Consider the following 17,509-nt stretch of genomic DNA (forward strand, 5'->3'; position numbering starts at 1 on the left):
AGTTGCAGAGGACTGCAACATGGCCACTCCTGATAAGTAATCAGACAGACATTCATTAAATAGAATTTGTACATTATACATTTTCACCTAGGTGCTGCAATGGCTAGGCAAGCAACCAGCCAGCTAGCTAGGCATAACATTCTGGTTTTGTTTATATTGTAAATATTAAAAATTGCTTATAGGAATAATTGGCTATATATAAGCAAACAGTGTTACCTACATCCTCTCCTCTGCCTCAGTGTGTGTGTTCATTTTTTTACACCTCCTTTGTTTGCATCTTTTCTTAATTCAGATTGTAAGATCATTGAGGCAGGGACTGACTCTTATTGCCCCGCTGATCCTGGAGTCTGATCCATGCTGGTAGACCTAAATGCCTGTGCAATATCTCAATAAAGTCAATGGGACTCTGCATGAGATCAGGGCCCCACACATGAATCAGATGCATGTGGGGCCCTTGGGTGATGCAGAATCCCACTGACTTTATTAGGATACTACACAGGCATTAACATTCTACCTATCAGCATGGATCAGCTTACGGGACTAGGGCCCGTGTGTGAACAGCACTCAGCCCAATGGGTGACTCAATCTGACTGGCAACCCAAGACAGATACTGTAATAATATTATTGTTGGTTATTAATAAATGCAATTGAAATTCTAGATTTTGTTCTTGTGAAGAAAAAAAAAAAGTGTTTCTAATCTAGCTGTTCCCTTGATGCTTAAGTACTGCGCAAGCAGAATGTGTCATAAAATTATCATTCATGTGAAGTGTCTGAAGCCGTCTTCAGTGACAAGTCTCCATAGGAACAAAGCAGTAAGTGACATTGATACTGTTTAGGACATTTAAGCTGTTAGGATTAACATTTCTATCCTGTCTTCTACTGAATAAACAATAGAAAAACAGAAGAGGTTTCATTTTAAAACAACTTAAAATTCAATACAGCAGTCAGGTAAAAACTGTACGTTTCCCATTACAAATACAATAATAAGAACAATGTTAACACCTTTTGGCATTTAAAAAAAAATGCCAAAAGCATTATGCCTAATGCCACACAGACAATAGTAAATACAAAAAGGAGTTCAACTAGTCTGTAGGGGGGAAAAAGGAAGTGACTGTGGTACTTTGAATGGACAAAACCTGTTGAGTTAAAAATTTCAAAATGAGTAGTGCCACTGTGAAAGCTAGAAAGTTTTATACTTTATTTTAAAAGCCTGCTTTTCCCTCAAAGTTGAATGAATTTTAGAAGTTAAACACCTTTTAAAAGGAGGATTCTCCTAAAGTCAGTTGGCAAATGAGTGTTTTATATATATAAAGATCCTGATTCTGAGCTAGATTCTTCACAACACTTCAGTTAGTCCTAAACCTGACAGAGGGAATCTCTGGAAAAATCTCCCTTGAACAAGAAAATCCTTAGGTGGTGTAGTGCCACAACAGGGGCTCCCTTTTTCACTTTCTTCACAGCTGCCAGCTTAGGTGGCAAAGAAAAGGGGCCAGGGCTCCCCCCTGCCCTAAGTCTCTGGTAGCCTTAATGACTCCTTGGGGATCTTGCAACCTATGACAGGTTACTGCACTCCCCTAGTGATCATACCAGTGCAGAGCAGCCCCAGCCTCTTGTGAGCGTGGAGAGCAGGGGTGGCTCCAGGCCCCAGCACGCCAAGCGCATGCTTGGGGCGGCATGCCGCGGGGGTGGCACTCTGCCAGTCGCCGGGAGGGCTGCAGGCAGGCTGCCTTCGGTGGCATGCCTGCGGAGGATCCGCTGGTCTGCCTGTGGGAGGTCCACCGGAGCCGCAGGACCAGCGACTGGCAGAGTGCCCCCCGCGGTATGCCGCCGTGCTTGGGGCGACGAAATGTCTAGAGCCACCCCGATTGCCAGATGTCCTGTATTACTTAAAATAGTAAGTTGACCGTAATGTAGCATTTCATTGATTTAAAAAAAAAAAAATCTTGTAATGCGTTCGGGGATAAAGCACTTTACAGTGCTTGTAAAGATTGTATCACAGACTTCAGAATAACCATTAAACTCCTATAGATTTTCTAGAGCACAAAATTTGGATTAATGTTAGTGCTTTTAAGTGTGCAGGGCCATAGGCAGCACTGATGTAACTGCAATGACTTGCATGTTTAGTTTAACTTAGCATATTGAACGATAACATATGTGCCAAAACCCTAACTAAATTTTAGGCACTCGAGTTGAAAAATCTGGATGTCTGTTTTAATTAACCCCCTAGTTTAAAAAAAAAGGGGGGGGGAGAATACATTCTGAGAGTCATAATTAATGTTTCCAAAGTTCTGCGAGATCCATAAATGAAAGACCTCAGGGACAGATTTTTAAAGGTATTTGGGCAACTAAAGATGAAGCTAGGTACAAAATGGGATTTTCAGAAGTACATTGATTTTAATGGGAGTAATATGCCAATGAGAGTTAGGCACCTGGGTGCTTTTGAAAATTTCACTAGATGCAACTGCAGCTACATTTTTAGGCATCTTTAAACATTTAGCCTTAAGCGTAAAGTATTATTAATTACTCAGAGCCTATTCCACTATCCTGCCTCACTAGTACCTATGGGCACCCAAGCCTGAAAGTTGTGGACCTATGTGATTTTTCTCAAGTTTGCATTAGTCAGCGGCGGCCCACCGGAGTCATGCCTCCCATTCCTCTGCTTTAATCACTAGACCATGCACCCTCTCACACTTGAAGTGTTTCATGAATATGGCCAGATAGCATTTTTCAGGAACAACAATGCATTTTATAATAAAAATAAATACAGGAAAGCTAAGGAGGTTTCCTCAGAGGCTCAGGCATTTTCTTGTCCCTTCCTCTCATTAAAGGTTGAGTTTTGTAATAGATGAGAGGGATTTCTAGTTATCCCGATGGCAGAGAAGAAAGAGCAGCCTGCATTTGAAGATGTGCTCTTTGCAGGATCAGGCCTTAAAATCCTCGTCTTTAAAGCCTGTCATATCAGCAGACCTAAATATCACAGTGGTTGGGAACAAGTGTGCTCCTCAATTGGATGTAATTCGTATAAAACAAAGGAACAAATTGTTGTCTGGCTTGTGCCACCTGCCCACATCATGGCTAGCAGTATGAGAAGGGAAGCAGACTCCACAGAGCCCACTCCTAACACACACACAGATGATGAGGGGCCCGGGAGGGGATGTATATATCACCTTGGCTCTGCCACTCAGTCCAACCCATGGCATAGCTGTGCTAGCATATTGGACAGTGTATGCTGTTTATAGCTCGCAGGGGTGGCTCCAGGCCCCAGCACGCCAAGCGCGTGCTTGGAGCAGCATGCCGCGGGGGGTGCTCTGCCAGTCACTAGGAGGGTGGCAGGCCTGTGGAGAGTCCACTAGACCTCCGGCAGGCATGCCTGTAGAGGGTCCACTGGTCCCACGGCTTCGGTGGAGGCACGGGACCAGTGGACCCTCCACAGGCATGCCTGCAGGAGGTCCACTGGCACTGCGGGACTGGCGAACAGCAGAGTGCCCCCCATGGCATGCCGCCATGCTTGGGACGGTGAAATGTCTAGAGCCACCCCTGGTGGAGAGAAACTTTTACAAGTGCTTCTAGGCCACAGCTAAAGATTCTGGACCACTGTTTTATTCTGAATTACAATTTCCCCACATGTAACGTCTCATCCAGTAACATTAAACATTTAGATCATTTAAACCCAAAATGATAAAGTACGTTTAAAATTATGCAGAATGAGTTCTTCCATCCTTACTTGTCCCGACCATATACCTGTGCTCCACTAATTTCAGGTGTATTAACATGAAGATGTCTCTAATATTTAGAAACTTACACTTTGTATACAGTTTGACCAAGGTTGTATACAGGGCCGCCCAGGGGGCCTGGGGTCTTCCCCTGCCACCGAATTGCCACTGAAGACCTGGCACTTCGGCAGCAGGTCTTCGGGGTGATTCTGTGGTGGGTCCCGGAGTGGAAGGGCCCCCTGCCGCCAAAAAGACCTGTAGCAGAAGCTTCGAGGGCCTGGACCCCGACCCCATAAGAGTTATCCAGGGCCCCTGGAGCAAATGAAGGACTCCACTCCAGGGGCCCTGAAAAACTCTTGTGGGGGCCCCTGCGGAGCCTGGGGCAAATTGCCCCACTTCCCCCCCCCCCCCCCGCGTGGTCCTGGCTGTATAAAGTGGAGTCAGTATTTTTTCTATTGTATGCAGCATTGATTGTTGTTTTCTGAGATATTTTCATAACCAGAATATGTAAAATCTCATGAATGAAAGCATATCTAATGATTTCTCCTGGTCTTGAAACTGAAGGCATAGTAGAGATTATATGCGCCCCTCCTTACTTTATTGGCAGTACCTTAGATGAATAGTTGGTACAAACCAAATTCTGTTATTTTCCTTGGAGGATCCATCATGTTCTTTTGTATAAGAAGCACAGGCATGGACTCAGGGGTGCTCCTAGACTCAGGCACCCACAGGAAAAGAAACAGGAAGTGTTCGGCACCCACAAACCATAGTTTGGTACCCAAGGTCTGCTCCCAGGGCACTCCCTAGCCCCAGACAAAGCTTGATAAGTTCTGTGCTGCTAACAGCTTATGCCCTTGGAGCAGAGAGTTTGTTTATAAACAGAGGCAGGATGATTAAGATAACAAAAGGCTTGTCATTAAAGCACTTGCAATGCCTCCCAGCTTGGTATTGTCTGCAAACTTTATAAGTGTACTCTAGAATATCATGATTGGAAGAGACCTCAGGAGGTCATCTAGTCCAGCCTCCTGCTCAAAGCAGGACCAATCCCCAGACAGATTTTTGCCCCGGATCTCTATGCCATTACCTAAATAATTGATGAAAATATTGAATATTGCATTTTCCTAGTTTGTTTATGAGTAGGTCATGTAAGACAGTAGTTAAGCTTTTGATAAAAATCAAGATATACCACATCTGCCGCTTCCCCCCTATCCACAAGGGTTGTTATCCTGTCAAAGAAAGCTGTCAGGTTAGTTTGACAAGATTTGTTTTTGACAAATCCTTGTTGACTGTTACTTATCACCTTCTAGATGTTTACAAATTGACTGATTAATTATTTGTACAGAAGTTAAGCTGACAGGTTTGTAGTCCCCCAAATTGTTCTTATTTCCCTTTTTATAGATGGGCACTCTATTTGCCCTTTTCCGTTCTTCTGGAACCTCTCCTGTCTCTGTGACTTTTCAAAGATAAATCGCTAATGGTTCAGATATCTCCTCAGTCAGCTCCTTGAAACACATCCTAGAATACTCATCAGGCTCTGGTGACCTGAAGACATCTAACTCGTCTAAGTAATTTTTAACTTTTTCTTTCCCTCTCTTAGCCTCTGATCCGACCTCATTTTTCACTGACATTCACTATGTTATATGTCTAGTCGCTAATAATCTTTTTGGTGAAAACTGAAACAAACAAAGAAGTCATTATGTACCTCTGCCATTTCTTCATTTCCTGTTATTATTCACCCCCACCCCGATTGAGAAGACTTAAAAATATCAATAGGATAGACTCAACTGAATAATGTAACTGTCCTTAACATGCATCAAGACCATATCAGGAAACTAGATGTAAATAAGATTGCTGACAGTTATTCAGAAAGCTACAGTGAGACATTATGTCTTTAAACTGGGACATTAGTGAAGACAGCTTGCATCATGAATTACAATTATTGTAATATACTGTAATTCATGATAATGTAATTATTTAGTTCATAACAATTTAATCATTACTAAATATAGTAAAGATACCAATGACAGACACTTTCAATAACTAGAATAGGAAAGAAGTGTACAAAATATGCTAAAAATAACCCCCCACCCCCAAAACATACACCTCTGCAAAAGCACCCACCGGCAAAACCAAAAGTCAGCACCTATGATAAGATGCTAACAGAAAATATTTATTCATCTTTTTTTTTTTTTTTTTTAACATGACTGACGGGAGAAGATTACTCAGGGCTTGGCTACACTGGAGAGTTGCAGCGCTGGTGGTGGGTTTACAGCGCTGCAACTTAGTAACTGTCCACACCTGCAAGGCACATCCAGCACTGCAACTCCCTGGCTGCAGCACTGGCTGTACACCTGGTCTGCTTGGGGTGTAACGATTGCAGCGCTGGTGATGCAGCGCTGCTCAAGTGTGGCCACCAAAAGCGCTGTTATTGGCCTCCAGGGTATTAGGAGGTATCCCAGGATGCCTGCTCACAACAAACCCGAAGAATGGCTGAACTCTGAGCTCCCCCGAGCTGCTTATCTAAAAAAACAAACAGCTCCTGTTTGCTCGATCAAGCGGAGGCAGGCAGGGGAATTGCTTTGGAAGGTTCACAGCTGTTTGCTTGAAGAGAGAAGTCACACAGCAGAGGGGGAGGGGGCAGAGGGGGAGTGGGGGAGTCCGTGTTGAGCAGCTGCTTATGTGGTCTGAAAGCTATTTAGGAGTGCATAATTTGCATTTAGTGAATAAGAAGGGGGGGGGGGGGAAGGGCTCGAAACTTTTAAATTGATTGCAGGTTGGTGCTGTGTATCTTCCAGTCCTTAGAACTTGGAAGGCAGGGAGCTGACAGTGTCACCTCCAAAAATCCACTCTCTCTGTCTCCCCCACACTCCCTGTGACACTCCACCCCACCCCACCCCACCCTTTTGAAAAGCACATTGCAGCCACTTGAACACTGGGATAGCTGCCCATAATGCACCACTCCCAACAGCGCTGCAAATGTGGCCACACTGCAGCGCTGGTAGCTGTCAGTGTGGCCACACTGCAGCGCTTTCCCTACACAGCTGTACGAAGACAGCTGTAACTCCCAGCGCTATACAACTGTAAGTGTAGCCATACCCTCAATTGAGGGCCAAAGTTCTCCTTGCAGATACTGTACAAGTGCTCAGATCTCCTGATCATTAATTTTCATGTGACTATTTGAAAGGAGAATTTGGCCCAAAGACTTCAATCAGCCATCTCATAGAACACCAGGACAACTGAAGAAAAGAGATGCCAGGAAAATAACTACGGTAGAATCTCAGAGTTATGAACCGACCAGTCAACCACACACTTCATTTGGAACCGGAAGCATATAATCAGGCAGCAGAAGAAGGGAGAAAAAGCAAATGCAGTACAGTACTGTGTTAAAATATAAGCCACTAAAAAAAGGGGAAAAAGTTTAAAAAAAGATTTGATAAGGTAAGGAAACTGTGCTTATTTCATTTAAATTAAGATGGTTAAAAGCACCATTTTTCTTCTGCATAATACAGCTTTGAAACTTTACTAAGTCAACATTCTAGTGCAAACTTTTTAATGAACAACCATAATGTTTTGTTCAGAGTTATAAACAACCTCCATTCCTGAAGTGTTCATAACTCTAAGGTTCTATTATATAAAGGGAGACCTTGAAGACGACTAGGCTGTTGATTACTGGGAATTTTAATTACTTAAGCTACTGATCAGGATAATAGTAACATGTATCTAGTAGGAATACAAAATTGCACTCTTAAACACAGTTTAGCAGCCTAGACGAGCACAGGTTATGGATTGAAAGCTAGAAAATGAGACAAGAATGAAATTGGACACGAGAATACATTTTTTAAAATGTTGGCCCAAACTATCCCTACCAGTGGTAAATCCCTGAAAAACTATGTTGCTAACGGCCAATCATGCTATAGATTTGGGGGTAGGCAAGCTTTTTGGCCCAAGGGCAACACATGGGTGGGGAAATTGCATGCAAGGTCATGAATGTAGGGCTGGGGCAGGGGGTTGGGGTGCAGGAAGGAGTGCGGTGTGCAGAAAGGGGATCAGGGCAAGGGATTGGGGCGCAGGAGGGGTGTGGGCTGTATGAGAGAGCTCAAGGCAGGGGGTGGAGGGTACAGCAGGGGGCTGGGGTGTGGGCTTTGGCCTGGCGCCACTTACCTTGAGTGGCTCTGGGCTGGCAGTGGTGCGCAGCAGGACTAAGGCAGACTCCCTGCCTGCTCTGGCCTCGCGCCACTTCTGGAAGTGTCTGGCACCATGTGCCTGTGGCCCCTGGGGGAGGGAGGGGCAGAAGGCTCCGTGCACTGCCCTCATCCGTGGGTACCTTCCCCGTAGCTCCCATTGGCCGCAGTTGCCCTGTAGGCGAGGGCAGTGCACAGAGTCCTCTGCTCACCACTCCTCTAGAGGCTACTGGGACGTGGTGCCTGCCACTCCTGGGAGTGGCATGGGGCCAGGGCAGGCAGGGAGCCTGCCTTAGCCCGACAGCACCATAGTGGTGGCAATCCTGTGGCCAGATCCAAAGCCCTGACAGGCCAGATCCAGCCTGAGGGCTGTAGTTTGCCCATCCCTGATATAGATGCATTGTAATCCCCTTCTTCAGGAATGGGGACAATATGAAGTGGGGATTCATGGATGTGTCTAGAGATCTATTTCCCCATGGAAATCTCTTGGTCCCAAGAGAATAGACCATATGGAAAAGCTGCTCCACTTACATGCTCCAGATCTCACGGCCATGGAGGGGCTTCCACAAGCACCTGAGGTGGTTGGAAATAGGTCACTTGCTTCAGCTACGCTAGACATTTCCTGCTCCCAGTTGGCTTCTCTCCACCCACAGAAGGGAAGGAGAGTAAGTGGCTTTCAGTAACCTATCACTCAATTTAAACTGTTTATGAGAAAAGGTAGAAGTTACTATAGTATTTTTACTACTAGGTTTTTAATTAAGACAAGAATGTGTATTTAGCATCTGTAAGGTCAACATACCATACTTAAGAGTCCTAAGTAACCCAGTCATTATCTTTAATCTAGTTAAAGCATACAGCTACTTTATTTTCCCATTAATTTGTTTCTCTCGAATGAAGCTTTATATTATTGAAATGTATATAGTTTATCTAAATATTTATAATGCTTCCAATATGTTGCATTATAGTCGTTGCTGCTAAATCATAGCCGTCAGTCATTGAACTTCCAGGTCTCAAAACTAGAAGACTATTTTATTAGTTGTGACTGACAGAGAAAGAGGACTAACAGAGCAATCTTACATGAACCATTTACGCTTTCTTGGATGAATAGTAAATCCTGTCACTCAGACTCTTACAGAGAGACTCAAACAATTTCTTACTTTACCACTACAGTGTTTTGAGTATGAAGTAGCACAGGTAAATACTAGAGCTGGCTGGTGGACAAAAATTCTGTTTCACAGCAACTTTTGAGATTGACATTTGTTTTTAGTTTCAATGTGGAACAAACAAAGATACCCTGTATACATCCAGACTCACCCCTGCGGTGCCTCCTGCTGGTGTCTTCCAGGGAATTAGCTCAATCCAGCCTGGAGCGCCCTCTGCAGGCTGATGATCCACCTTCTAGCAACTGGCCCCATGTCCCTCCCAGTACCCCAGTGCCTCTTTTAACTGGGTCTCCCGCTCCCTGGGGAACCCCCAACCCACTATCCCCACTTTGCCTCAGTATTGGCTACTGCCCAGTCTCCATCTAACCCCTGTTCACTGGGGCAGACTGCAGTATCAGCCACTCACAGGCAAAGGGGTTTGGACCTGCTGCCTTTGCCTACCCCTGGACTGCCCCTGCAACCCCCAGTACCTCTTGGCTGAATGCTAGGCCACAGCCTAGGGCTTTCCAGGCAGGAGCTCCCCAGCTCTTCTGCCTTTCCCCAGCCCTGCTTCACCCAGCTACCCTGTCTAGCTCCCTGCAGCCAGGCTCTTCTCCCTTTACAGGCAGAGGAAGACTGCCTTGGATCCTGGCTCATAGCCTTTTATAGAGGCCAGCTGTGGCCTGATGGAATATGGTCCAGCTGCGGCCACTTCCCCAATCAGCCCAGTTTTTAGAGAAGCAGCTCTCAAGCCCTGCCAGGCCACTTTTTAAACTCCTCAGGGCAGGAGCGGATAACCAACCTGCTACATATCCCCTCCTCCCCAAAGAAAACTTTTGAACATTTTAATGCAAATGGAATTGTGTCAGGTATATTTGTGCCTGACAGTAGCCCAGGATGTGGAAGACCCAGTTCAGTCTCTGATCTGCCTAATTTTGAGTAATCCAGAATGAAAAACTCTACTAGGAATCAGGCAGAGCAGGGACTTGCATCTGGGTCTCACAGACACACTGGATGATTATGATGCTGGCCTGGGATGTCAGGGCATGCACATGTGTCTCTCCCCTTCCGCAGAAAAGTTTTGTGGAAAAATATATAATCTGAGAAATGCTTCAATGAAACACCATATAGTTATATATAATGAATCAAATATAGTGTAATAGAATACTTGTATGAAGAAGACCTGCAGTAGGGGTAGTCAAAAAGTCCTTTCCTGACCATAGCTTCAGAGAAATATACAGCAATATCCAATACTGTTATAAGCAATAATGTTTTATTGATAAAATTTTAAATGATCAAACGCTCACGTAAGATCTAATTGTTCAAGTGACAAACTTTCATCTGAGAGTTTAACTACATCTAAAAGAAAAGAATTCTAAAGTTTCAAAATAGAAGGAAATGCCTGTTCCCTTTTCACTTCTTTCTCCACTCGGGGAGCAAAGTAACAAAGCAAAATTGGCCACATTCTATTATAGCGTCACCTAGCAGAAAGTTTCCAATTTAGGTAATTCCTGGAAGCTACCAGCTTCAATCTGGTCATTCACTGACTAACGTTCACACAGCACAGAAATTTCTTACATGGTATTTAAACAACTGCCTGTTAATATTGAACATTTTCTTTTGGTTTATTATTATTATCCGTCCCTGGTAGCAAAGATTCCTCAACTGTTTTCCTTCAGTTGAATTATTTCCCTTATAGTGCATAATGAATAATGTGTTGCAAACATGTTTATAACCATTAAATATGCAAATGTAGGGTACTATATAATTTGAATTGTTTGCAATTATTACAATGGATAAAAGACTTAACACCTTTTTAAAGAGAAACAGTATTTTGAGGTAAATTGCCCATTATTTTTAAAGCCCAGGCAACTATCCTAGATGTAGTATAGGATGAACAGAAAAGCATGATTCCTTCTATAGACTACATTTAATTAGTACCAATCTAAGCTTTGATTTTGCAGTAAGAAACGTGCAGGGGGTCAGCTTGTATAGTGCTCTTTAAAGGATTGGGGCTTATATTTCCTAAAGTACAAAGGAATACTGCAGATATTAGATATCTACCTTATTTATCAGAAGTAAAAATAGGAAGTTTAAGGACCATCTCTATAGATTCCCCTAATATATGTGCATTTCCTTCCTTGCCTTTTTAACTATAACAATTACTTTTGCAACTTACTACTACAACATTAGTCATTTTCAAATGGCAAATGTCAACATTTTAATGGTATCTAACACCCACTTTCCTCTTGATGCTTTGGGTAGTGCAGCAGGATAGCACCTCCCTGCTGAATGAAGCCATAGAAGCTATATAAATTCCACTTGAGTGTGAGAGAGAAAAATCAAATTTCTTTCCCCTTCTCTTTCTGTGCTTTAATGGAATATAATTTATTTGCAGAAATGCAATAGGAGATTTAAATTTCAAAGTTAATTTAAAAATAATTATTTATTCTGAGTTATGAAAGTTTCGTAAGCATGTGAATTTAGGTCTCATTGAAGTATAGGACTGATAACACCAAACAGCCAAGCATAATGCAGCAGCCTAAAAAATGTACCTCAATCCTGACCTGTACTCATTTTTGCTTTTTAGTCCTGTCCCTCTTCCAAGCAAAAAGATTGACAGTTATGCAAAGTTGTGTGGTGGTTTTAGTATGTGGATCAATACCAATACATGATCTAGAATAAAGCCAAACTGTCACTTGTGACTTAAGCAAGGATGCTCTTGTAGGTATTAATAGCAGAGAGACAGCTTGCTATCAATAAGTCACTTCACCTTTCTTCATCTCAGTATTCCCATCTTTGAAAATGGGGATAAAACCCCACGTGCTTACCCCCTTCTCAGAAGTACTGAGAGAATTGGTATTCGCACAATGCTATGAAAATATAAATCCTTAAGAATGTGTCATTAGTGTGCTCTGGTACACCTTAAGAGAGCAGAAAACAATGCTAAGGGAGTGAAGGTGAGGGGAATGTTTGTTCCTTAGGACACCACTTGCATTCTTGAGGATCCATGGGTATGGGACATTCTCACTTGTTATTTATGTCTTGTCTTTAAGATTAGTTGCTGGACAAATGCATAATAAATGACCAAACACAAACAGGGCCCCACCTGGTTGTGGGCTTTCAGTGCTACTGCAATATAAATGTTAAATAATCATTTAAAAAAAAAAGTATATAAACTGAGATGGAATAGAGACAAGATGTCAGACAAGCATTTTCTAGAAGAAAAAAAAGAAGCAAATTAAAGGAAATGGAGTGCGCAGGCAAAGGTACACTCAGTTACCCAAGTGTTTAGACTTTACACCTCTACCCCAATATTACTCGGTCCTCAGGAGCCAAAAATCCCTACTGCATTATAGGTGAAACCTTGTTATATCGGGGTAGCAGCGGCAAGGCTCCAGCTGTGATTTAAACAGACCGGGGCTCCCCACAGTGGCCAGAGCTCCAAGCCCTTTAAAGGGCCACCGGAGCCCCAGGGTAGCAGCAGCAGGACTCCAGTGGTGATTTAAAGAGCTCCAGGCTCCAGCCACTGTGGGGAGCCAGGGCCCTTTAAAGGGCTGCCTGAGCCCCACTGCCGGAGCCCTGGGGTTACCGCGCTATATGCGAAGCTGTGTTGTATCGGGTCACGTTATATCGGGGTAGAGGTATATTAGAGGAATGGTTGAGAAGTCTCAATGTTTGGTTTGAAACATTTAATCTTGCTGGAGGTTCAAATCGAAGCAGGTGTAACTAATGCCTTAATCAAACTGGATAAACTCCATTTTTACGTAGTTTACTTTTTGTATTCTTCAGACAGTTCAAACTGAGGTTAAGAACATGAAGCTATATTCTACGTGCACTGAAAACTTCACAATGTATTTTAAAAAAAAAGTGTTAATTTTCTGTGCAATGGTTGATCATTGCCTATCTTCAGAGTGCCTCAGGATGAAAGGTACTATGCAACATATTCCACTTAAGTGGGACATACTGGAGCACTAGCTGCTTTTTTTCATATGTCTTCTGGGGGAAAAAAAAATGGATAGAGCTGAACAATACAGATGCTCACAAGCAATCTTGCTGGGTGTTCAGTTAGCAGAGGTTGCCAGGAGCCATATTCATAATTTTTGCCTCACTAGATACTTATGGATTTCCCTTTAAGATGCATACTTTGCCATAGTCACCATGAGATTGAATGACTGCAAAGCAGTCAACATTTGGCATCATCTTAAGGACATGTAGAATTTCATCTAATGCTTTATCTTCAGCACCATTATGGCAAATTCTAGAGAGATGTAGCCTCCTTGCAGATTGATCCAGGTGGCACTCAATCTCTAGCTAGGTCCTTATGACCACCTGGCTGTACGTTCAGTCTCTGTCAATCATCAGTTACTTTAGTCACTAAAAGCCTTGGTGGTACAATGTGTGATCCCAGACCATTTTGGGGCACTCTTTGGTGAACATCTTTCAAAATTAAACATGTTCCATCCACAGTTGCCAACTTTCATGTGGTAAATAAGCACCCCGACTTTCACAATAAGCAAAAAATCAAGCTAATCCCATTTCAAAACAAGGCTGAAACAAGCCAATCCCTAAGAACCCCAACATTCTATGTGATTAGATTCCCCCGGCATGCAGTCTGGATTTAGGATAGGAAGATAGATAACTTGGTAAACTGAGTCTATATGAATGTACAGAACAAGTGATAAAAGATAAGTGATTGAAAACAAGTGAGTGGAGAAGATACAAGGGAAGAATACGCAAATGTAGCAGAAACCAGAGATTTGAAGAGTCACCCTGTCTCAGGAGAAGTAATTTGATCAATTTTCTTTCTTGCCTGATCTGTTTTTACATGTATATGTAATTCATTGGTGATAACAGCATTGTCTTACATCATACCAAAATAAGGGCTAAGAAAAACGGTTACTCACCCTGTGCAGTAACTGGGGTCCTTTGAGATGCATCCCCCCATTTGGTATTGGTCCATCCCTGTGCTTTCGATGAGAAAATTTCAGCTGCAGTGTCTCTCCAGGTTGTGCATGCACGGTCCCCATCTCACAGTGCCATTGGCACCTCATCTAGCGCACGCATGACTCAATGCCCTCAGTTCCTTCTCTGCTGTAGTAGTCCACATTTGAACTCTGAAGTAGAAGGGAGGAACGAGGGTACTGGGACACACATTTTGAAGAACCTGAGTTACTGCACAGGGTGAGTAACCTTCTCTTCAAGTGATGTCCCTGTGGATGTTCCATTTTTGGTGACTGAAGAGCAGTACCCCAAATTGGATGGAAGGGGCTTCGGAGTTGCATAAATGAGTGAAGATAACACTTAATCCTAGCAGTGCATCGGAGCCTGCGTTCTGGAAAAACCCATAGTGTTTTATGAATGTGTGTTTAGATGCCTAGGTGGCAGCTCTACATACATCTATGATTGGAACATTGATAGCAACTTCAGTAGCCTTCCCAAACAATCTGATAGACCAAGTTTTGATCCCAGATGGGGGTTGCAGGTTTTTTGTTGATCTCAGGGTGCATTGATCTCTGCTATCCATTTTGATAGGCTCTGTGTGCAGACCACAGAGCCTTTAGAACAGTGGCTCTCAAACTTTTTTCTTAAAATTTTAATTAATTTATTTATTTTTTACACACTAGTGACCCTTTTCACATAGCAAGCCTCTGAGTGCGACCCCAGCCCCTAATATATATAAAAGGGCCTTTTTAATATATTTAACACCTTCATCAATGCTGGAGGCAAAGCGAAGTTTGGGGTGGAGGTTGACATCTTGCAACCCCCATGTAATAACCTCATGACCCTCTGAGGGGTCCCAACCCTCAGTTTGAGAACCCCTGCTTTAGAACATTCCATGGTGGAAATGAAAAGCCTTGATGATTTTCTAAAGAGTTAGTTCTGTCAAGGTAAAATGCTAATACCCTGAACGTCAGACATGTATGTAGTCCTCTGCACTGCCGTGAGGTTTAAAAAAGAATGATGGCAGATGATTAGCTGATTTAGGTGGGAGGATGAAGATATTTTAGATATAAATTTTGGATGTGATCTTAGAGTAACCTTGTCCTTGAAGAAAATGGCATAAGGTGGGTGGGCCATGAGAGCTCCTAGCTCACCCATGTGATGGGCCGATGTAATAGATACTAACAATGTCACCTTCATTGACAGTGACATGCTCTGACACATCTAAGGGTTTAAATGGGGGCCTGGAAAGACATCATAATACTAGATTCAGATCCCATGGTGGCATGCATCCACATACTTCAGGGTAAATGTTCTGAATGCCCACAAGGAAATGTTTGAGAATTGGGTATGCAAACAGTGATGTCCTGTTGATCTTGTGGTGGAGGATGGTAGTAGCCGCTAGATGTACTTTTATCGAACTAATGGATAGTCCAGACTGTTTTAGTTCCAAGATGTGGTCCATTATCAAGGGCAGAAGTGCAGAAACTGTGGGAATTCGTTTGCCTTGGCATCATATGGAAAATCTCTTCCATTTCTGAAGATAAGTATCATGTGTGATTGTTCTTCTATTGTTTGGTAACATGCATTTCAACTGTTCTGAATGGTTCATCATGATAGAACCACATAGGAGACACCTTCAGGTGAAGTCTCCTCAGTTTCAGATGGTAAACTTGTGTGGTGTCCCATGAGAGAAGGTCCAGCTAGAGTGGGAGAGTATGTGGATTACATACCGCCATCCACTTCAGGTAAGAGTACCAAGTCTGTCTCCATAGGTGCTGGATCTAGGGGTGCTGCAACATTCCTTGACTTGACTGTCAATTTATGTAGAACATGCAAGCAATATTGTTGGTCATTACTCTAATGTTCTTGTTCAAATAGCAGGAAGTGGAGGCATGCATTGCGAACTGCATGGAGTTTTAATAGGTTTGTGTAATTATGTCTGAAGGAGACCACCTGCCTTGAATTGTATAATGTTGGAGATGATGCAACAGGAAGTCCCAGATCAACTTGGGGAAACTCCCACTTTTTGAAGATTGAATACATGACATCCAGATGGATGATCCACTCATGATTGTGAAATGGTCTGCTGAGGTGGTCCACTAGTTCGTTCAGCACACCTGGGAGACAGAACTCCTCCAGGTGAATGGAGTGGGCTATGCAGACCTCTCATAGCTGAAGAGCCTCCTGACATTGGGGGGGAGGGGTAGGGAAGAAGAGCAGGCTCCACCTCATCTGTTGATGTAAGACATGGCCGTGGTGTTCTCAGTTATTACCCGCACACACTGGCCTTGGGGCTAGGATAGGAAGGTTTGGCATGCTAGCTGTACTGCTCTGAGCTCTGATATTGACGTGCAGGAAGAGCTTGTCCTGTGACCATAATCCTTGTGTCTGGAGCTCTCCCAGATGCACCTCCCAACCCAGATCTGATGTGTCCATTACTAGGGACAAGGAGGGCTGGGGGCTCCCTTGAAGACTGTGTGAGCATTGAGCCACTATTGGAGGGACTCAAGTACCTGATCTGGCACCGTGACCATAGATTCCAGGCTGTCATGCCCCAGGCAGTATACCGACATGAGCCATGCTTGAAGCGATCTGAGCTTCAGTCTGGCATGCCGAGCCATGTAAGTGCAGGCTGCCATGTGGCTGAGGAGACTTGGGTATCCTCTCACAGTAGTGGTCAGGTACCACCTGATGCTTTAGATAATGTTTGTTAGGGTCTGAAATTGGGTCTTTAGCAGGAGCTCCCTTGCCTGCGCCAAATCCAGCACTGCACCGATGAATTTTATTCTTTGAGTCGGTGACAAGTTGACTTGTTCACATTAAACAGGAGACCCAACCTCTTGAAAGTTACTCAGAGTAGTCAGACTTGAGACTCCACTTGCTCCCTGGTGTGCCCTGAGTAGCCAGTTGTCAAGGTAGGGATACCTCTGCACCTGCTGCCTGTGGAGGAAGGCTGCTACGATCGACATATACTTGGTGAACACTCAGGAAGCTGTCGATAGACCATAGTGTTTGTGGCTGGCTACAAACTGCAGAAATAGTCTGTGTGCAGGCCGAACAGCTATGTGAAAGGATGCGTCTCATGTCGAGGGCAGCGTACTATTCTCCCAGATCCAGGGAAGGAATAGCAGTGCTCAGAGACCAAGTGGAACTTTAGCTTCATCATGAAGCTGTTGAGCCCACACAGATCTAGAATGGGTCTGAGTGCAGTGCTGGGATTCCGAGTGGTGCCCAGGGAACGGTGACCTGGCAATGCAGGTGGGTGTATCATTGTTGGCTTGTCGTGGGACGCTAGCATCCTCAGTGGTGCCAGGAGCTTGTTGCAGAGAGTTGGAGACCATGGGTCTATTATGGTAATGAGGATCCGCATGTCCTCAAAAGGTGTATAGAGTGGACAGCAGCCTCATCTCCTCCACCATGTGGATTGGGGAGTGCAGTGGTCCCAGGCTTAATAATACTCATTTATCTGAAGTTCCAGGAGCTGACTCCAAGGGTCTCAAGGTTGAGTGTTCCTCTCTGGGATGCG

At 43.9% G+C, this 17,509-nt stretch overlaps 1 protein-coding gene across 7 annotated transcripts in view; it reads right to left on the reverse strand.

The window, feature by feature from the left end:
- Positions 1-17,509, reverse strand: part of SHANK2 (SH3 and multiple ankyrin repeat domains 2) — a 698,629-nt gene that overhangs the window by 281,522 nt on the left and 399,598 nt on the right. The window lies entirely within an intron of this gene.

This window comes from Gopherus flavomarginatus, chromosome 5 (assembly GCF_025201925.1).
Source record: "Gopherus flavomarginatus isolate rGopFla2 chromosome 5, rGopFla2.mat.asm, whole genome shotgun sequence".
Taxonomy (NCBI): Eukaryota; Metazoa; Chordata; order Testudines; family Testudinidae; genus Gopherus; species Gopherus flavomarginatus.